The sequence below is a fragment of the Bubalus kerabau genome, chromosome 14 (genome assembly GCF_029407905.1).
Source record: "Bubalus kerabau isolate K-KA32 ecotype Philippines breed swamp buffalo chromosome 14, PCC_UOA_SB_1v2, whole genome shotgun sequence".
NCBI lineage: Eukaryota > Metazoa > Chordata > Mammalia > Artiodactyla > Bovidae > Bubalus > Bubalus kerabau.
The window spans coordinates 67,584,565-67,607,521 of NC_073637.1; the positions used below are offsets into that span (position 1 = coordinate 67,584,565).

General features: G+C 39.3%; 1 protein-coding gene across 6 annotated transcripts in view; it reads right to left on the minus strand.

Moving 5' to 3' along the window:
* The window catches only part of OSR2 (odd-skipped related transciption factor 2), a 68,190-nt gene that overhangs the window by 37,399 nt on the left and 7,834 nt on the right, over positions 1–22,957 (minus strand). The window lies entirely within an intron of this gene.

A 22,957-nucleotide genomic window follows, 5' to 3' on the forward strand; every position in this document is an offset into this window, starting at 1 on the left:
GGGCCCCGAACTCTGGTCTGCGTCCCAGTGATCCCATCAGGCCTCGGCCCCGTCTAGGGCGAGGCTCCAGGATGGGGCGGCCTCGACTGCGCGCCCACGTCAGGCCGCCGCCCAGGGTTTGCCCCCACGCGGGCCACACCGGACACCCCGGACGCGGGACGCGGGACCCGGGTCAGTCTGTCCGCGTCCGGCCCCGCGCTCCCATCCTGACTGGGCCGCGCGCCAGCCTCCCATCTGGGCCCGCGGCTCCGGGCCGCCCCTTGCTCCCCGCGTGAGGCGCGAGCGCGAGCGAGCCCTGGCTGCCGTGAGCAGTCACCATCCTCGCCCGAGTCTCCATTCTTCTTTCCCGCCACCTCCCGGAGGGCCCGGCCGGGCGCGTTCCCTTCTCACAGCCCCCCACTGCGCTCCTCAGCGAGTAAAACGCGCAGGAGTAGCACAAACAAGCGATAACCGAGGAGAGTCCCTCGATGGCCCCCAGTACCCCGCTTCGTGTCTTTTCTCCGGGAGCTGGGCCCGCGCCGCAGGAGCCTCCCTTCCGGACCGACGGTCTGGGCGCGCGGGGCCTCGTTCGGGCCGCCCTCACCTGGCTTCGGGCCTGCGCGCGGGAGGACGGCCGTCGAGGCAGGCGACCCCTTGGTTCAGGCGGAAGCCGTCGGGCCCCCTTTTCCGTGTAGGTTGGACAGCGCGAGGCAGGCACTCTGCTGGCAGCGGAGTGAGCGCGGTCACACAGCTGGACCGCGCTTGGCAAGACGGGGAGGCATCCCGGGAGCGTCTCTGGGGAGTTGAGAGACTTTTCCTAGAGGAAGAGGGCACTGAGGAGAGGCTCACAAATTAGGCCTCTCTCTCTCCCCGCCTACCTCCCCTCGATCCTGCTCCTAGGCGCTCCTCTAGGTCCTTCCCCCACCCCGCGCTTTTACCCGTCTCCCCCTTTTCCCTCTCCATCCTCCTTCGCCATCTCCCCTCCCTCTCTCTCACCCACCTCCCCTCCAACACTCTCTTTTCTCTTCCCCTCTCCTTCTAAACCCCTGAAGCCCTCTCCTCTCCCCACCTCTTTTCCCCACTTCCCCTCTCGCCTGCGTCCGCCCCTCACTTGGCACTCAACATCTAAAAAGCTAATGTTTCTAAAAGTTTACTAAAAGCAAACTGTCCCCGGATATGAGTCTAATTTCATCTTTTTTTAAACTACAGCACATAATAGAGTTTCTGGTATACAAGGGGCGCTGCCTAAATATCTATAAATAACTCTCAAAAGGAAATGGATCTCCATGCGCAGGCGTTTCCTCCCTTCGGTAAAGTCGAAGGTCCGTGTTCTCCATCAGTGAAACCCGAGGGTTTGACGTTTGTTTTAACTCAAAACCATCCTTCTCTGACCCGGGTACAGCCCAGGCTCCGGAGACTCAAGGACAGACAGAACCGGGGCTATCTCACGGGTGTCGCGCGGGGCAGTGAGAAACTGGAGGCCGGGGGTCCAGGCTCCTAAAACGCCCCATCCTCGAGGCAGACGCGCAGGCAGGTGCCTGCATCCGGGCGGTGGGAGCGCCCTGACCCTCTGCCGCAGCCCCAGCCCCGAAGCTCAGAGCGGGCGCCCAAAGGTCAGGCCAAGCGGACTCTCCGAAGACTCTTGCCAAGGACCGGTTCCTGGAAGTTGTCTCTCGCCAGGCGCCAGAGACAGGCGTGCCTCCGGGTTTCGTAGAAGGCCCTGCTGCCCGCGCAGGCAAGGCCCTGATTTTCCCTTTGTGCATCATTTCACTCTTTGAAGAAAAGCCCCAGAGGAACAGTGGCTCTGTCCAGCTCCGAGCTGCTGGTATCCGCGAGCCTGGAGTCCCTTGGCGACCTTTCTTACTTTCCCGGGGGCAACATATCCGGAGCCATGTCTGAGCTCTGAGCATGGTCGACCACGTGGCTTCTTTCTGACCAGTGTGTTAACTATAGTTAACTATGTATATATGACATATATATGTATACATTCTTTTTTTATAAGTTCAAATTTATTACTTGCTCCGTGTGGGAAATATCTAAATCACAGAATTGAGGAAAATCAACTTTGAGGTATAACGGCCAACCAAAGTCAAATGATTTTAGATAAATCATTTTATCAAAACAATTTTAAATTAGACAACTTAAAATTTTTAAATTAATATACAATATGAAAAATTAAAAATTCAAAGCAATTTTAAATTAGCCACCAATACATGATGTTTCTCTCCCAGAGAAGCCCTGGATATTTAATAACTTTTAGTTACTTTGTCTTTTATTAGCAATGTTTGGACATACTAACTTTATCTTTTTTAATGGTTTTTTATTTTTTAAACCAACAATGGAGGTAAGAAAATACCCTTTATTCTTGAAACTATTTTTACCATGGTCTTGTTTAGTGGTTAAGTGGTGTCTGACTCTTTTGTGACCCCATAGACAGTAGCCAGCCAGGCTCCTCTGTCCATGGGATTTCCCAGGCAAGAATAGTGAAGTAGGTTGTCATTTCCTTCTCCATAAACAGAAATGTATTAGCTGTTGGCACAAGTAGAGAATCTTCAAGGAAAAAGAGATTGCCAAGACTGGCATATGGGGGACTTAGGACCCAATACAACTCTTGTGCTCAACTGGTTAAGTGTCTTTGGGCAAGTCACTAACTCCCTTTTTCCTTTCATTTCACTGTTTACTAGATAAAGTTGTTGAGTAAGCCATATGGTTCCTATGCTCTTTTTCCAACTCAGAGGCTCTCCCCCATTAAGAGGTTTTTTAAAGAATTTGATGACCACTTGAATTAGTTGGTTTTGATTTTCTTTTTACCTCTGTTACATTCAGAGAAAGAGAAGTTAGGAATAGCTTAAAATTTTTAAAGGGAAAACATTCAGAAAAGTTACCCAAAAAATGCAGAAAGAAAAAGAAAGTGAAGAGATCAATTAATATAATAACAGTAATTTTTAAAGTATCCTAATTTAGGGGGTCAAAATAAAACCAAACAGAGCAGCTTAAGACTAACCCTCTGGCTCAGGATTACAAAGGAGCACTGAAGGTCAAGTTTGTAGAGGGCAGGGTGTGTGTTGGTTTGGTGGGTCCCAATCACACTATCTCATCTCTCTAGACCATCAAATGGAATACTTTGCATCTTAATTGCTTGTTCCATGTACGTGCTAAGTCCCTTCAGTTGTGTCCAACTCTTTGGAACTCTGTGGACAGTAGCCCACCAGGCTCCTCTATCCATGGGATTCTCTAGGCAAGAATACTGGAGTGGGTTGCCATTCCCTTCTCCAGGGGGCTCTTCCCAACTTAGGGATCGAACACGTGTCTCTTATGTCTCCACCACTGGCAGGCAGATTCTTTTCCACTAGTGCCACCAGTGTGTCTAAAAGCTCTTTGTTGTCTTAATGTTCCTAGGGTGAGTGGTGGAACCTGGCCATAAGTAAAATGGAAAAATGACTGGGTGGGGAAGAAAGAAATGAGATTTAAGGAATCTCCAGCAATGTAATGTCTTAAAAAAAAAAAAAACTTTCTCTAGCTTCTTAGGTTGACAGAGCCAAAGGTTGAAATCTCTCATGCTAAACTCATTCCTTCATAAACTAAGAGTCTGTCTGCATCTGTTGTGGACTGGACGCTACAGGTTATGTGCTAGGTCCCCTACGTTGGACAAATCTGGGGATCCAGTTTACAAACTAGTGAAAAAGATGGGTGGTATGAAACGCACTCTGACATAGCAATACATGGGTATATTAAGAAGAAATACCAGAGTCAAGATCGAGAAAAAGCTCTCCAGAAAAGTTCCTCTTAAGCTGAATGTTAAGGAAAGAGTTGGAAGAGGAGACAGTTGGGCAAGGGGGCAGCAGAGGGGGAAGAAGGAGGGAAGGATGAGCATCCAAAGGACATGCCAGAAGGCCCAAGGATAGACATAGCTTCCTTTAGAGAGGTTCATTGGAAGGACTGATGCTGAAACTGAAACTCCAGTACTGTGGCCACCAGATGTGAAGAGTCAACTCATTGGTAAAGACCTTGATGCTGGGAAAGATTGAGGGCAGGAGGAGAAAGGGGTGACTGAGGATGAGGTGGTTGGATAGCATCACTGACTCAATGAACATGAATTTGAGCAAATTCTGGGAGATAATGAAGGATAGGGAAGCCTGGTGTGCTGCAGTCCATGGGGTCTCAAAGAGGCAAACATGACTTAGGGACTGAACAGCAACAAAACAAGAGAGGTTCAAGCAATTCTTTAAAGCAAATACAAAGAGTAAAATGAAAAATAAAAGAATAATGGGAACTACAACTTAAGAAGTAGGAAGAAGTTATAACTTGAAGGGCTTTATGTGCTGAATTTGAACTTTGTCCTGAAAGTTATGGGAAGCTCTTGAAAGATTTCAAGTGGGAAACAGATGACACAATTTTCTTTTTAGAAAGATCATTTTGTCAGTAATGTTGAGGACACATAGGAGGGATTAAGTAGTTTGTAGGGAAACCAGTTAGAAGATGATTGCAGTATTGCCTGACAGAGGTGGTGAGAGTCTGAATTTAGGCAGTGATGGTGGCTGTAGAAATGAAATTGAGGGATGACAGGGAGAGACGGAGGGACTGATATAAAAGATAATAAAAAGAGACTAGGAGAACTTGATAACTAATTGAGTGTGAGGGATGAGAGAATGAGGAGTAGAGAAAGATTTCCAGGCTAGGTTAGATACCTGGAAAATTGATGATGCCACTTACTGAGAGAGAGGTCAGAATGAGAATAGAAAGATGACATGTTCACTCTGGGACATAATGAATTTTGTGCGTCTATGAGACATACAAGTGGAGATGTCAGATGAGTGGATATCTGAGTTTGGAGTTCAGCAGTGATCAGGGCTAAAGGTAAAGACTTAGATGTCACCAGCATAAAAATGGTAACTGAAGGTCCTGTGTTAAGGAGAATGCTTAGATAGAAAACAAATTTAGGGGACATGAATTTAGCAGGCTGTCAGAAGAGGAAGCCTTGAAAGATATTAAGAAGGTTTGTCCAGAAAGACAGAAGGAAAGCATAATGATAAGCACCATTTGGGGGGACACCTATTGGCTTCTAGTCAATGGCCTGAGACCTTTATATACATTATTTCCCTGAATTCTTATGGCAACCCTAGAAGTTAGATATTATCAAACAGAAAAACTTAAATTCTGAGAAGTTAAGTAATTTGACTAGAGTATGTTCAACCTCTGGAGTCAGATGAAACCTCGATTGAAATCCCACTCCCTTGTAGCTATGGGATGTGTACAAATTTGTAATCTCTCTGAGTCTTGATTTCCTCATCCACATAGGACACAAATAGAACCTACTTCTGAGAACTGTTGTGAAGATTAGATGAGAAGGCCTATGTAAAGTGCTTGGCACAGAGTGGGTACTAGATACCTGATAGTTATTATTCTTATTAATAACCATAATAACCAGGCTTCCCTTGTGGCTCAGATGGCAAAGGCTCTGCCTGTAATCCAGAGTTCAATCCCTGGATCTGGAATATCCCCTGGAGAAGGAAATGGCAACCCACTCTAGGATTCTCACCTGGAGAATCCCATGGACAAAGGAGCCTGGTGGGCCACAGTCCACGGGGTAGCATAGAGTTCAACACGACTGAGCAACTAACACACAGCACACAGAACTATGTTAACAGGTTACTGTTTCTTCTTTTTAGCTCCTTGAGCTGAAAATGTACTCCACATTCTCACCTAAGGTCCTTAGTGTACAACTGAGACCTGAGCCAGGCTAAACTCTCATAAGGCTTTGCTAAAGACTTGCACATAACTAGATGAGAATGAACACAGAGAGCAACATAGAGCTTGATAATCTGAAAGTGTATCACTTCATCTTAATATCCCCTACAAGGTGCTGCCTTCCTGCCCAGGCCAATCTTCAGAAGTAGGTTCAATTTGTGTCATACATGGATGAGGAAAATCAAGACCCAGAGAGATTACAAATTTCCCCACATCCCATAGCTACCAGGGAGTGGGATTTCAATCGAGGTTTCATCTGACTCCAGAGGTTGAACATACTCTAGTCAAATCACTTAACTACTCAGAACTTAAGTTTTTCTGTTTGATAACATCTAACTTCTAGGGTTGCCATAAGAATTCAGGGAAATAATGTATATAAAGGTCTTAGGCCATTGACTAGAAGCCTAGCTGCCCTCCTGCCTAGCTGCCCTCTCCCTAGAAAAATGGGAGAAGCCATATTTCCGTACCTCCAGGGAGCATCATCAAATAGTCATTATATCTAGAAGTCCAGCAAGAGTATGATCCCACAGGGAGTCAGGGGTTCTCGCCCAAGTCCAAGACCCACCTTCTAAGATCTTGATATTGATCTGAGGACATTCCCTTTCCAGATGATTGATATAGAGATGCTCACTTTCCTCAAAGAGGATCATATTTATCTCTAGGAGTATGGCCTTATACTATGGCCTCAACAGTAGAGCCTTATTAGAACAAAATCAAATAAGTGCAACATTCATATGAGTGTTACACCCTTTTCATAATTCCTAGAAAAGATGAGACTTCTGCAAACTCTTCTTATTCTTTCAAAACCCATTTTCTACTCAAAAGTCACTATGAAAATTGAACGTGAATACAGAAATTGACTATAGTCAAAGTACAACTACAAGCATATAGCAAAAGGGACCTGCCAGATTGAGAGTAAGAAAAAAGGTTTTGTCAGTATAATTGAGAAAGAACCATAAATTTATGTTTTCGAAATTAGAAGATGTAAGTAGATATAGAAATGAATAAATTATTGGTTAGTGTTCACTCATGTGCTTTTAATCCTATAATATGATTAGGTATTTCAAAGTATAGAGACTTTTGATCATGGCTTTAGTACAATTCATAATGGCAGTTCTTTTATTTGTTTCTTCACACTTGTTTCAAGGAATGTGGAGACATAGTCTGCCCTAGGGCTCCAATCGGTTTTCCTCTACTCTAAGGTAGGGATTCTATGCAGACTTTTTGAGTAGTTAGCACAGAAATTCAGTCAGCAAGAGACTCCAAGCCGTGGCCCAATTTGCCCATTCTAAAAGTCATCTCCGTTAACCATTTTATGGTAATAGTTACCTGTGAAACATAGAAAAGCTGAAATGTATTTCACTGACCCAGAACATCCATTTTTCATGGGAAATTATCCTCTTTAGGTTAAAGTTTTTAATGGAATCTGTCATGATGGCAGTAGGTCTCCCCTCAATAAAAAAAAGAGGAGCGTTATAGTCAGGGCATTGTAGGAAATGTTGGGTTATGCTTTGTTAGTCAGATCTCTTTACTACTGGGCTTCTTTGAGACCTTAACCGTTTTTTTAAATTAATTTTTATTCGAGTATATTTGCCTTACAATGTGTTAGTTTCTACTGTACAGCAAAATGAATCAGCTATACATATACATATTGGGTTGGCCAAAAAGTTCGTTCAGGTTTTTCAACCTGAACAAACCTTTTGGCCAACCCAATATACCCCTTCACGTTTGGACTTGCTTCCCATTCAGGAAGCACAGTGTATTAAGTAGAGTTCCCTATGCTGTGCAGTCTCTTCTCACTAGTTATCTATTTTATACATAATATCAACAGTGTATATGTGTCAGTCCCAAGAACTGTTAATGTGCATTGTGAAGTTTCAGATGTATTTGACTACAAAATTCTTTTGTCTCAGAGAGTCTAAAGAGACTTTTGTGTCATGGATTATGCTTTAAGGAAACTGTTATTTGCCATAACTATTTGATCTTTACTGGGATAGCTTCTTCCATTGGAGAAAGTCACTTGAACGCTTTCTCTTTATTGAAATCACATTTACCTTCTCCAGGGAGTATCCATTATCCCCCCCCTCCCTTTCTCTCTCACTGACTAGGAAAACTTCTACATATCTGCCACAGACACCAACATATACTTGAATCATGACATTTATTTATTTATTCATGTTTTTCTTGTATTTGTCTCTCATACTAGATTAATATGGTGCCTGACACATGGAGATACTCAAATATTTGTTGAATGGCTAGCAAATGAATGGGAATTATTGGAAGAAAATATAAATTCATTCAGAGGAATTTCTTGGTTACAGATATATCTCAGGGATTTCATAGTATCTCAGGTTTTTATCAAAATAAAAAGGACACCCCCAATGATACACCCACTAGGCAAACACCTCTTCTGTATTCTTTTGTCCATGCACACTTAATCATTACCAAGAGCTCCTGTGAGTGGAACCATAGCTATATAATTCCATTGGATTGTTTCCATAAGGCTTTTAACTCAAGAAAAAAAACATGACTAGTGAAAAGGAATCCTTAATTACATCTTAAAATATGATCAAAAGCAACATTTAAGAAAAGTGTTTCCAGGGAAGAGCTGAGGATGACACCCAGTTTATAATAATTCGTTTTCCCAAACCTCCGAGCATGTGATCAAAGCTGATACACATTATCTCAAGTTGGTACCAGAGTGACTCATTTTTTTCTTACTTTTTTGGAAGTTATTATTTGGATGAATTAATAGATGAGGAAGAGCCAAACCTGGTCCAGCCAGGTGTAGACTCTAAGAGTCCTGCTGCCTGATCTTAATATCTTTTTTTTTTTTTTTCTTTTTCTTTACTTATTTTAAATGAAGAAACTGTGGCCTTTGGCAGCTTGAGCTACTATCATGCAATTCGGGCCCTTTTAAATAAAGATACAAATATAACAAGTTAGAACTTGCAGGAGGACAATGAAATCTCCTCATTAAATGTGTAGGTGGTTGCAAACAGCTTCCTTATTAGGCAAATCAGTGTGATACAAGTACTCTCCATGGCCTGTGTGCTCAATGCTGGGATCATTCAGTTAATCTGGGCCAAGGATTTAAAGGATTCTTACCAGTAAGGTTTCAGCTCTAACCAGTTAATCCTCCTTCCTACCACACCACCAGAGAAGGAAATAAAACAATGAAGCTTCTAATTCCTTCTCCTTCCTCCCATAAGGTGTGCTAACATTGATTCATTGGTAATTGTTGACAGATCTCCCAGGAAGACTAAAATGTGCTAAATTCACAGACACATTTGGATGAAAGAGATGAAAACTTCTTAGTCCAGAATCTAAGCAAAGAAAAGAATAAGCAATGTATTTTTCTGAGGACCTAGTGATGTGCTGACCCAATTCCCTAACAATTCTAAACATTTTACAAAGCACAATTCAAACATCTCATCTGTTTATATAAGAGAAATTTTCCTCCTCCTCACCCTCCCCTTCCTCCTCTAACCATTAGGGAAAGTAGAGGACAGAATTGAGGCCAGTCATTGGAAGGTGCAAGGAGGTGAATTTTGAATGGAGCCTAAGACTTTTCTCTCATCCCGTGTTATTTAACAATGAGTCTGCAACTTCTTTAAATAATGAGTGCTCTTTCCATTAGTAATACTATGTGAGGGATGGACAAAGACATTTCTAAAGTACCTTCCAATTCAAAGACATTTCAATTCTTGAAGCATAATGAAGACCACCACTTGAACATAGGCTAGCTGTCCTGAGGAGCAAATTAGTGCCCATCAGCTCTGGTCCTTAACTTGTTTGATAAATAATGTTTCCTTCTTCACTGGTGCTGAGAGCTGGAAAAGGAGGTGGGGTTGAAAAAATAAAACACCTGCTGAGCAAATAAAACAACTTGTTGCCTATTTTAATAGAAAATTTAAAAGTTGCTCTCTCTTTCCAAAAGGAGGAACCCTGTTGGAATAAATACTCTTTGTTCACCAGAACTGTGAGATCCCCATAATGAGAAGAAAGTTGATTGGGAATCATATTCCCAATCATCATATTGGAAATCATCTATAAAATAAATTTTCAACTAATATTTACTAAGTCTTCTAAGAAAGGCCTGAAAAATGGATTCTTAATCTGATGTTTTCCAATGCTATATATATATTACAGCATATATTATTTCTAATATCAAAGAATAAGATTTTAAACATAACTTTAAATTGGCTCCAAACTACTTTAGGCATACATTAAATTCTTCTAGTCTTTATACTAATATATATGATTTTACTCTATCAATTGTACTTTAATTTTTGTTTGTTTTTCAAGACATATTGGACACATCATATGCAAACCATTGTGCTAGACGCTTTCACATAGCTTGCATTTGGATAAATAGTTGTAGGGCAATGAGTTAGCAGAGGAGTTTAGATTATTAGTTCATAGGAAAGCTTCAGAGAATTCAGTGCATATAATAGTAATTACAATAATGATAAATATCTAGGGTCCACATTGCAGTTTTTGTCTTTTAAAATGCTTTACTGGACACTCCTTTACTTTGTTGGGATTTTTTTCTCTGCTTTACTGTTTTTTGGCTTTTTTGTTAGTAACTTTATTGAGGTAGCATTCATATACTATAACCTTTACTAATTCTTAACCTTAACAGTAAGAGATAAAACAGAAAAAGCCTTAACTGTTAAAAAAAATGAGCAATTCTTTAAGACTTCATGTTTCACTAATATTTAAATTAAAGTATGTTTTAAAGGCAGATTAAAAGGAAGAAAATATTTTGAGGCAAAGTTAGATGAGTTTGAGGAGAGAATAAAGGCATCTAAAAAATAGCATAAGAAAGGAATAGTTGATGATATAAAGTACATATATAAAGGGAGTGAGTCTGGAAACTAAGTTTGGTTTGGTGAATATCTAGAGAGCTGATCAGGGGTTTTGAGAGAGGATGGGAAAGATTAAAAGACTAGCCAAGTTAATTTGGAAATAAGCCAGCTTCATGTATAATAAGGTAAGAACTATCCGAGAGGATTGGTAATTCAAGAAGGTGGCCAAAGAAAGCTTGCTGCACAAGGAGCAAAGATAAATCAAAATAGACTGATGTCTGAAGTTTAACTCAAGGGATAAAAATAACTTGTATATATATTTTTGCAATATAAAATGAGGACAAGTGGCAGATAGCCTATGAATTAAAGATTCGTTCTGTGTTTCTGCATTCTGTATTTTGAGTCCAATCTAAAGTAGATGATTCACCAGGAAAAGCACACTTAAAAAAATGTCATTAGTTTACCATATACTAAATAATCTATTTTAAAAGCCAAATGTAATTATAGGATCCAGTTAAAACAATGCTTTTTAAGAATCACATGGAGAGAAGAAATGATATATTGTATTTGAGCTTAACGTGACCTCTTAAATTTTACCAACTGTTCCAAATACATATGTAGTGATAATTAATGTAATGATGATCAGATTATTTTGTATTCTGTTTAAATGTTACAAACTTATACTCAGTGGATTTTTCACATCAGAATTTATTGTACTTACTGTTCCTTATGAAATGAAATTGCTGTTTTTACTTGAAGTAGATTTCACTCACATTATAAATTAATTCATCCACTTTAATGACAGCATAATTAATTAATCTAACAAATATTATTATTACTAAATATAATGAAAAAATTTCAAGCTTCTTTAAGATTTTAATCACTTTGTGCTACCAATACAACATATTTTTGCTTTTCAACCAAATTATTATTTTTATGTTATATATTCCAAATAATCAGTGAGGTTACTTTTGTTAAACCTGTTTGAATCAGAGTGTATATGTAGGTGAATTTAGTCATAATTGAGATTTCAAAATTACCAAAATTCTGGTCATTTGTTAATTTAAAAATTAGTTGACCTTTTGAAGTATTTTAAAAGTTATGTACATTTATGTACTCTTAGTAAAAAAGAAACTGAAAACTTTGCTCATTCAGACACTGAGAATTTTCAGACACCTAATATGTAAAAAAATAAACCAACATTTTAGAACTTGTTTTGAATCACAGATGTCTCTGAAAATTTGATGAAAACTGCAGCTTCCTCTTCCTAGAAAAAAGCACATGTATGTATATGCACATGAAGTTTTGCTTAAATTTTACAGTTCATGGACTCTCTGAGGTCTGCCTATGGACCCACCAGAAGTCCATGAACTCTGGGTTAAGAACCTCCGTAATAAACCCACACTTGGCTTTGGCAAAGTAGAAAACTTACCGTTAGAAAGTATGATTGTTTAAGCTTTCCTTCATTAGGGGCATGTATCCGAAAGGAATGATTTTTTTTTTTTAAATCTCCCTAAAAAACTTTGGCTCAGTGATCCCTCCTGTTTAGCCTTAAAATGAGGACCAATTTCCTTTGGGTCAAACCCCAAACTCTTAGTGTCTTGACTTTCTAAATGCTTGACAACTATAGACACTTTAATGAAATCCAAATGGGTGAAATTCAACACTTCATTCTGATTTTCTTTACAGATGTTCTTAATAAGGACACTGAAGAAATCCTTAGAAGCCTAGCTTCACACATCAGCCAAGGGAAGAAAGAATTCATTGGAAAATTAAGATAATAAGTAATTCTGGAGTGTTCCTGTACCAGTCAATATTGAGCACTTAGAGCATAAACCTATAATCAGCTTTGTAGGGAAGTGTGTAAGTGACAGGGCTAAAGTCCGCTGGTAGATTCCTGGGAAGCAACAGAGTTAGATCATACTACCTTCTGATGTTGAATATTGATTCTGCTCAATAATTTTCCCCAGAAAGACTTAATTTATCTAAGTGACAGGTTTTTTAAAAATGAATACAGGAAGAAGAAGCTGAAACAGTTCCCTTTGGCTGTCATAATATTGAAACAATTATTTCAATAATGAAAGATAATTAATAGAAACTATATTGCTGGAATATAATATAAATTATATTGCTGGAATTTTATAAGTAGAATGGATGTTTTAACACCACACATAGGTAGAATGGGTCACTATAATCATTCTGTTCTTCCACTCCCTTTACTTGCTGCTGCTGCTGCTAAGTCACTTCAGTCGTGTCTGACTCTGTGAGACCCCATAGACGGCAGCCCACCAGGCTCCCCTGTCCCTGGGATTCTCCAGGCAAGAACACTGGAGTGGGTTGCCATTTCCTTCTCCAATGCATGAAAGTGAAAAGTGAAAGGGAAGTCGCTCCTGTGCGACCCCATAGAAGGCAGCCTACCAGGCTCCTCTGTTCATGGGATTTTCCAGGCAAGAGTACTTTACTTGCTAAAGATGGATAAAAATCAGTCTTCAAAGCTCTGAATAGAATAGTTGCAATATGGGGAATCATTTTCCTGAACATTCTTTGAGCCATCTGGAGAGAAGGGTTTGCACACTTAGATGGACACAAAAATTTACGTGGAACATTTTCATCAATAAATTTGAAACTTTGGAGGTGAAAAAAATGCTCAATTTGTCTGAGAAAATATTAGTGTTCTGGTCCCTCTTAAAATTCCCAAGAGTAGTGTTGACTTTATAGGAATTTGTGGAAGTGAGGCACATTAACCTGAAAGGAAAGATCAGAGAGAAAGGTGCTCATGATTTTGAACTAGTCAGAGTTCTGAATTCTGATCCAGAACTTGTCACTCCTATTAATATTTCCCACAGAGCTTTAGGCAATTTACTTCACCCCACTGCCACTCCCAAGCTTCTCTCTTTCTTATTCCATTAAATGAAGATAATGCTGATCTAATAGGAAAGTTGTATAAATTTAATGTTATGTCAGAAATATTTCAATAGTTTTAAAGCTTATTTAGCTAAGTTTTAGCATCTGGTAAATTTGTCCCTTTTGCCTTACATCTTCAGTCGAACATGGCTGCAAAACAAATGAGCCATTGTCAATGAGTTTGTGACTAACACCATCAATAGTTAGAATAAGTTAGTAGGTGACTGAGGGGAAAATAGAAGTGTGTGGTTCTAGGCAAGATTCTAGAACTAGCGTGCACCATAGGAAAATCACTTAACTTTTCTTTTCCTCAATTTCCTCATCCTCAAATGAAGTATCAATAAAATCTTCTGTGTGGTCCTTAATAATGCCTGTTTTTGTATAGTGACATGAGTTTTTTTTTTTTTTTAATTTGGCCTCTTTCCAGTAAACTATAAGCTTTAAGGGTGAAGAAAATTTGTCTTTCTGGTATATCAGTGTATCTCTAGTTTCACAGAGTAGCTGCTTATTAAATATCCCATAGTAGATGATTCCTAAAGTCCTCTTCAGTTCTAAAATCTTGTTCTTTTATTTAAAAAAAGTTTATTATGAATATTTCCAAGCATATAGAAAAGTATAGAGACTAATACAACAAACCCCTTACACGTATCACTCAGTTTTGTCAAGTCTTAACAACATCTACATTTGCTTCATGTTTTTTTTTTAAAGAAACAAATATCATAAATACAATTAGAATCCCCCTGCACATATACCATTTTCCAATTTCTTTCTTCTTTCTCCCCAGAAGTAACTATTTTTTAGAATTTTATGTTTATTATTTCCAAGAATGTTTTACACTTTTACTATATTTATATAAACTACATATCATGTCTTCAAACTTTACATGAATGACATATGCTTGTCAATCTACAACTTGCTTATTTTTTCACACATTATGTGCTTGAGATTAATGCATGCTGATACACATAGTGCTAATCCATTTTAATTTCTATTCCATTATTTATTTATCCATTTTCCTGTTAGCAGACATTTATGTCGGAGAAGGCAATGGCACCCCACTCCAGTACTCCTGCCTAGAAAATCCCATGGGCGGAGGAGCCTAGTAGGCTGCAGTCCATGGGGTCGCTGAGGGCCGGACACAACTGAGCGACTTCACTTTCACTTTTCACTTTCATGCATTGGAGAAGGAAATGGCAACCCACTCCAGTGTTCTTGCCTGGAGAATCCCAGGGACGGGGGAGCCTGGTGGGCTGCCGTCTATGGGGGTCTCACAGAGTCAGACACGACTGAAGTGACTTAGCAGCAGCAGCAGCAGACATTTATGTTCTTTTGAGTTTTTTTGATTATAAACAATATTTCGAACAATATTCTCACTCATGTCTGTTTCTACAGATGTGCTTAAGTTTCTGTGGTGAAATCGCTCGACTGAACAGATAAAATCTTCAAATTCACTAATCTAGGCTACAATATCTGATTCACTTGCCTATATTTTTATGGAGATAGTTGATCAAGTTATTTCCTTTTTATTTATTTTTTTCTTTTGACCTGGGCAGGAAAGGAAATATTAATCAAGTTGACAAGAGCATCATCTTTTTACTTCTAGTCTTTCTACCTCTAACCAGACAGAAATAGGGCAGAACCCTTAGAGAAGTCAAGAAGATTAACATAAAATAGGGAAATGCAGATGTATCTAGATCAGAATCACATAAAAACAAGGCCATGCCTGTCATCACATAATGATATTTACAACACAGCACTGTCAATATGTGATGTTGTAAAAACAGTGCCACATGGTAAATATTGCAGAGGCCTATGAATAGAGTCCCTCTGAAAGCATATGACTATGACCCAGTTCATAAGGAAATCATTTTTAGGACAGAGAAGCAGCAACTTTTCAGACCAAATAGAAAAATAATGGGAAGTGTTCAGCTCTGAGCCATAATATCAATTGAACCACTGTTTTAACCCTGTCCTTAAATAGGCAAAATATCTCAGTTTAACTTGACATTCCAAATTTTTAATCTTGCCTTGAATTTCAGATGATCTATGTGGAAAGATAGGATATAGGAAAAGTTTTCAGTCTGTCTATACAGTTAAACAGCTACTATATTTCAGTAGATATTTCCTCATTCAGTAAATATTAAAGAATTTGAGAGCATTTGTATTATCTACTTAATATAGTTTCTTTTTCAAAGATTAATTTTCTTGTTTAGATAAAAGATGTAGGGCATGAACAGAACAGTTTCACTGGGAAGTTTACCTTGCTAAAAAGACAGGAGCTATTACATTCTATCTTGTCAATGATCCATGGATAATGGGTCACCAGGGGATTTAAGAACTGTATCTTTCAGTTCTTGCCAGGGAGGTATATCAGTGTGCATTGATGTGAACCATAATATGACACACCTTGAAGAATCTTCAAAACCCTCAGGCACTCTCTCAGCTGCTGTCATCAAGATATGTGACTAAAGGCTGTCAGTTAAAGATGGTGTCTTACAAATAACTTCAGGAACAAAATGCTTTTTCCTATTTCTCCATATTAAATTATAATGAAAGAATTAATCCTCAGGTTTAAAAATCCTTAGAGTTTTCTCCCCCCCACTATCTTAGAAGAATACATTTTTGTGCTGATATGGAAAAATAGACGGAATATAGATTGTTTTTACTGTTAAATGTGTCTGGGTTGGGGGGAACAGGTTGCAAAACAACAATGTGATCATATTTGTGTTGTATATTTTTAAGTATGTTCTTACATTTGTATATCCACTGCAAAATGTCTAGAAAAACATACCAAAAATATTAATAATGGTTACCTTTGGGGAATGGAATTAACAGCATCATTACTGAAGGAAGGAGAGATAAGAGATTTTGCTTCCCTGATGGCTCAGATGGTAAAGAATCTGCCTGCAGTGCGGGAGACCTGGCTTAGATCCCTAAGTTGGGAAGATCCCCTGGAGGAGGGCATGGCAGTCCACTCCAGTATTCTTGCTTGGAGAATCCCCATGGACAGAGGAGCCTGGCGGGCTACAGTCCACTTGGTGGCAAAGTATCAGACGTGACTGAGCAACTAAGCACGCACACACATATTATTTGAATTTTTTTTTATAATAAGCATGACTTTTGTCTCTAAAAAATAATTTTAAGATACATTTATTTTTCGATTTAAAAACATTACTTTCAATGGATAGTCTTCTAAAGAGTCTCTAAAAGTTCAAAAGATTTAGAAAAACAAATGATACAACATTTTCAAGTAGAACTTAATTTGTAAATCCACATTTATTTTTACTGAATTAATGAAATATTTTATGGGAGTGAAGTAAAGGAATTTCTTAATATTTTCTAGCTATTGTGAAGTCAACAATAGTTACTTAACAATGTGTTTATGCTTACCCCAATGAGAACCATTCATCCCACAAGCTAGAGAAGACCTTATTATACAGAGTAAATTCTCATTTTATAGGTGAGAAACTGAGTCTCAGAGAGGTTAAATGTCTGTAAACAGTTCCAGAGCTTAAAAAAAATTAAATATTCTGACTACATGTCCATGACTCTTTCCATCACAAAATTGCCTCCTACACTGAAATATTACTGTAATGATAATATAAATAACAACAACAACAAAAAAAAGAAAAACAATGTGATTTAGCTCTGATCTTAAACCAGCATACATCCACACCTCACTACCTAAAGCATCACTCATAGCAAATTAATGTTCTTCATACAGAAGCCGCAGTAACAGGTCATCTGGTTACAGTATTTAAAAAGAATTATTTTTACTTCTCTGTGATTTTCTCATCTTAATTATCACACTCTCTTTTTTCTCCTTCCTCTTTAAATTAGTGGCTGGATTAAGCAAACAAAGAAGGGCAAAGAAATAAAACATGGAAGCCAAACATACCTATTAATGTAAAAAAGGAAAAATCAAGTTTGGGGACAGCAGCAATAGAAAAGTAGTTGAAGAGACCATGGTAGAGTAGTAAGAATCAAGGCAGAGAAAAATATGACAACTTCAAGGACAGTGAGTTTTTATTTTTTAATGAGCTGAGATTTGTTTTATATTTATTATGGTAGGCAGATAGTAAATGGCTGATGGATAAGATAAAGGGGATGTTGATGTCAAGGCTAATGCAGTTCTCAGTTTCTAATAGACATAAGAACTACCTGAAGTGTTTTTTTTGTGTGGAGTCCTGAGTCTTTATCACCAGGAATTCCAACTCACCCCTTGAATAAGGGAGGGCCTGGTGGCTCAGAATGTAAAGAATCTGCCGGCAATGCAGGAGATCTGGGTTCGATCCCTGGGTCAGGAAGATTCCCCTGAAGAAGGGAATGGCTGCCCACTCCAGTATTCTTCCCTGGAGAATTCCATGGACAGAGGAGTTTGGCAGGGTACAGTCCATGGGGGCACAAAGAGTGGGACACGACTGAGTGACTAGCACCAGAAATAAGTATCCTGGATAATTCCACACCCGGGGGAATACTGAACTGGAATTACTGGAACTCTTAAAAGGTAGAAAGCAAAGAATCAGGGTACAGAAATCTAGAGAAGAGAAAAGATAGGAAAGAGATATTTGAATAGAAATCAAGGAAGAAAGAAAAGGAAAGTAAAAGATGTAACTAAATTAAAGGAATGATTTAGAAGAAGCATGAAGGTGGGTGTGACTAATCAGAAGCAATAAAGCAAGATGAAAACTAAAAATATTGAGGAAATGAAGGCTTTATCTTCATTTATTATTTATTTATTATTTAACATTTATTATTTTTCTCCTTTATAGCAATAATACATATTTATTGTGGAAGAGTTGAAATATAAGAAAAGAAGAAAAATGGACTCTTAGTTTGTTAGCTGCAAATAGCTCCTGTTAACATTTCTGTGTATCTTCTGATAGTCTTTTGTTTCTGCTGAGTTTCTGGAAGGTTTTGTTTGGTTATATGGTTTACCCCACTATCCAGAAGTAGAGCCTCCCAAGAAACCTTTCATAAGAAATGGTGTACACCAAAGAAGTGATTATCTTAACACACATCTTGCTAATGGATACACAGAATAAATTGAGATAAAGCCCAGATGCTCAGAGACACAGTTCAAAGCTATGGAGGCTTGATGGTGAGATGCCGAGTCTAGTTCTCAGAGAAGAACCTTGTCGGTGCCATACTCCCTGCTTAGCGTGTGGCACTGTCTCTATAATAGCTCCTGCAAAACAAATGCTAAATGCTACTTTCACCTTTTTATGTAAAAGCGAAAATCCTCTTGGTATTTCTCTAGTTAGTGAAAACAGATACTGATGTCTTTGGGAAAAATAAAATGGAGTAAAGTAAAAGCAGGGGATATCTGTATATGTCATTAAATATCCTGCTTTTATTACATAAGCATCTCCTAACATAAGGTTATTAATGGAAACTTCATTTTTAGCATCTGCTTAATATTCACAATAGTCAGTTCTCCTTTCTTCCTTACTGACAGAACTTAGGTTTTTCAGGCAGTCAAGATCTTTAGGGAAGGCTGGTTCCATTTGGTGGGCAGAATGTGAATTTTATTTGGTCTAAGTCAATCAGGGTGTAATTCTATTCTCCTTGGTAGTGGTTGCCTGAGGAAGGAACAAGTGACCTAATTCCAGCCAATAAAATATGAGAGCAGGTATAGAGGTTGGATTTCTAAGAGAGATTCTTAGTTCTTAAAAAGTGATAACAAGGAAAAGGTAACCCCCTTTTCTGCCTATGGAATGTGTATGAGAAGGAAACACTGGAGCTGGGAGTTGGAGCTACTGCAGCCATGGTGTGGCCATGAAGGGAGCCAGCTACACATTGAAGATGGAAGAAGAGGGAAGTAGAAAGAACTGGGCTCTGGAAAATCTTGTCACTCCAATTAATCACACATCCTTGGGCCCTACCTTGAGACTTCTTGTTAGGTCAGAAAATAAATCCCCTATATTTTAAGCCCCTTTAAGTCAGTTTTCTGTTTCTTGCAATAGAAAGCATCCTAACAGATATAGCATGATAATTTCCTAAAAAGTTTCCTCTTTAGGCTACTTGTGTTACTTACAATTTTTCACTATCAGTTTTTTCAAAGAGAAAAAAGTTACATAGCTTAGATAGTAATTTGTGTTGGAGGGGGTGGGAAACAAGCAATAAAGAAAAGAAACAGGAATGAACTTGAAATCTCTCAGGTCATCAAAGCTGAATCATTCTGAATCTCCACTCCCTTTATTGCTCATTGCTGTCAGCAGCGGTGGTTATCAGTGGCAAGTTACATTTCAGAAGGAAAAATTGGGAAATACAATCTCAACATAACATGCTATTAAGGTGAACAGAAATACTCCTCTGAAATAGAAAAGCTATTCCTGTTTGTAGTGTTACATGGCTGTATGAACTTTTTCTCTTTATTATAATAAAATTACTTGGTCATAAGAAAGGCAACCTGTTATGCTGTGGTAATTCCCTTCTCATGTTAAAATTTACTGTAGGTTCTACACTGTTTAATCTAAACGCATCTAGTCTCTCCCATTGACAATATTCAAAACCTAATGTTTCCCAAGGGCCTTCCAGGGGTTGGCTGGGCCTTCCAGGGGTTGGCTGTACCTCCAGAATCAAAACTGGGGCAAGAGTCCCCGACTGAAATGATTTAAGTGAAGAAGTTCAGATGTCAATGCTAATATCTGACAAATGAACAGTAGAAGAAACCTCCAGTAACTGCCTCTGGTTTCATCACCAGTAGTGGTTGGGCCCATTTATAACTTGAGAATTTAAATTTGTTTACTTCTTAAATATTTAGTTGTCTTAGAGTCAAATTTTGGAAAGTTTCCTCATGTAAGAAAGGATATGCCTGTGCAAAGTAACAATTTTAATCACTGCATTTATCAAGCACTAGTAATAAATACAATGACTTATATTTCTATATTAGCAACAATAACACATTCAGAATATAACAACTGATTACAATGGAATTCATTTATAGAACTTATATTTAAAATCCCACACACAGATTACAAAATGAGACTAAAGTCACAACTAAATACTTCACTGTTGTTTGTAAAGTTCTTCAGCACTGTGGTTATGACTCGTGACATTTCCCACTCCTGGCCAGAGGCCAGGAGTATTGATTCATAAGTTGACTATGGTAGAGGGTGTAAGGAACACAGGCTAATCTAAAACTCAAATAATGACTCTTTTCCAAACCAAAAAAATACCCAGCAAATCAATTTCATAAGCTATCACTTCCCCTATGAGGTCTCATAAGTTTGTCTCATGCAAGAATCATTTCCTGCTTACGGTGACGTGCAAAGAAGAAGAAAACAAAACTCCGAATGCAGGGAGGAACCCACTGTTCAAAAGTTCACCTGTCATCATCCAGAATGTGAAAAGAGTCTACACTGAGGCTATTCCCTTCTGAATCTAGATGGATGCTGGATGTAAGAGTCCAGATTGAGGAGAACCATTAATTTAAGCCCTATTATAGATTTTTAAAAATTATCTAAGTAGTCTAGATTCCAAAAATGAGGACTTCTCTGGTGGTCCAGTGGTTGAGAATCCACCTGCCAATTCAGGGGACACAGGTTCAATCCCTGATCTGGGAAGATCCCACATGCCATGGAACAACTAAGCCCGTATACCATGACTACTGAGTCTGTGCTCTAGGGCCCACACACCACAACCACTGAAGGCCCTCTGTCCGAGAGCTTGTGCTCGGCAACAAGAGAAGCCACTGCAGTGAGTGGCCTGAGCACCACAGTGGAAGCGCATCCCCTACTCTCCCCAACTATGGAAAAGATCACAGCAGTAAAGACCCAGCACGGACATAAACAAATAAATAAATCTTAAAAAAAAGGATTCCAAAAACGAGCTGCTAGATATAGAAGGGCAGAAACTGATCAAAAAAGTCATTGGAAACTATTAATAGCATAGGGCTTGGCACAGGAAAAGCACATAATAAACTTTTGTTAAGGAAGTGACTGCATAAATACATTTTAAATGAATTTACCTGAATTTTGATAGTGTGTATATGGAAAGGGAAATTGCTTTCTCCATCTTCTCTATTTTTCCTCATTCACTATTGATTCCCACCTCCCCCCCTCCTTTTTTTTTCAATAAAAATAAATGGAGAGGAAGAGTATTCTGGTTGCACCTGTCTGTATTTCCCTGTGACAGGGACTTCAAGGATATGCCTGAGCTTGGAAACGAGCAAGGGTCAACCTCTGATAATTCGACTGAACCCTGTGCTGTGGAACGGTGCTGCTGGGAGTCAGTTGGGGTGGGTGCGGCAGCAAGACTGACTACATGGAAAAAGCCTGCTGGATTAGGGGAGCTCCAGGGACAGTCAATGTGTAACCCTGCCCTGAAGTATTCAAATCTTCTGTGCCAAGGTGGGCAGGATCTTGAGGGAGTAGGGGTAGGGAGGTCACCGAGTTAATTCTGTACAAACAAAAGAAGACAAACAGTTTCATTCCTCCGAATACCACACACACATGCATCCCCTCACTCCATCCCCGCCCCCTCTCCTCCGCAACGCCCTTTGGGCCCATCCCTTGTTGAGAAACGCATTTGTGTGAGCATTAGACACACAGGCTTAGCGAGTGGACATTTTGTGGGAGAGAACTCATCTCCCATAAGAAGAAGAAAGGACTTCTGACCAGCACCCGTGCAAAGTGAACCGTGAGTCAGGAACACTTTTTGAGACTTCCTTATAAGTTGTTTTGAACAAGGCATAGGTGAGAAATTTTGAGTCTGGTCCTCAAATCCCTACCCCTTAGGATTCTAAGGTAGAAACTTAGGGCATTTTGCCTGGTATCTCCCTGAAGATGAAACATGCCATGCCCACACAAATACACAAATGGAAAAAAAAAAAAAAAATCTGAGGATACTTAATTCACCCTGTTGCTCAGTATTCAAGTTTGTGAGGATAGGGCCACTGGGCCCAGGTTCCTCTGATAGTCCCTCTTTAGGTGCAATTATGTCCCTTTAGGTCTCTGCAGTAGTACTACCGTTTGTCTGTATCCAAAGCCTTGCACTCAGGTCCTACAAGAGGTTGTCATATTCTTAGTGTCACACACTAGTGTCATATTCCCCAGGAACCATTTGGGAAAGAACTGAAGTGCCTCAGAAGGTGATTACATATTTGGCCTGAGCTCTATACACAGAATAACCTGTACTTCTGGCATCTTCCCAGGGACAAAAGGCCAACTAGTGATGGAAACCTTGCTAGTGACCTCAGTCAGTTTGCTTTGCAGATAAATCTGAACCTTCTAGAAGAAAAGATCTCCACTCTTGGGGAAAAAATAATTCTGTGCAAATATAGCTAAGTAGTTTCTCTTTTCTCATCTTGTCCCCCATCTTCTGAAGCTTGTACCTGCCTGCATTCTTCTGTAGGAGGATCTGAGACTTCTCCCCCAAAGGCGGGGTAAAGTCTGTCTAAGAGCCAAATCATAGTGTTCAAAGTCTAATGGTAAGAGAAGTTGCCCATCATAAACCATTACAATAGGTCAAGGACTTCTAAAAGTGAAGTGGTGAGAAACTCCCTTCTTTTT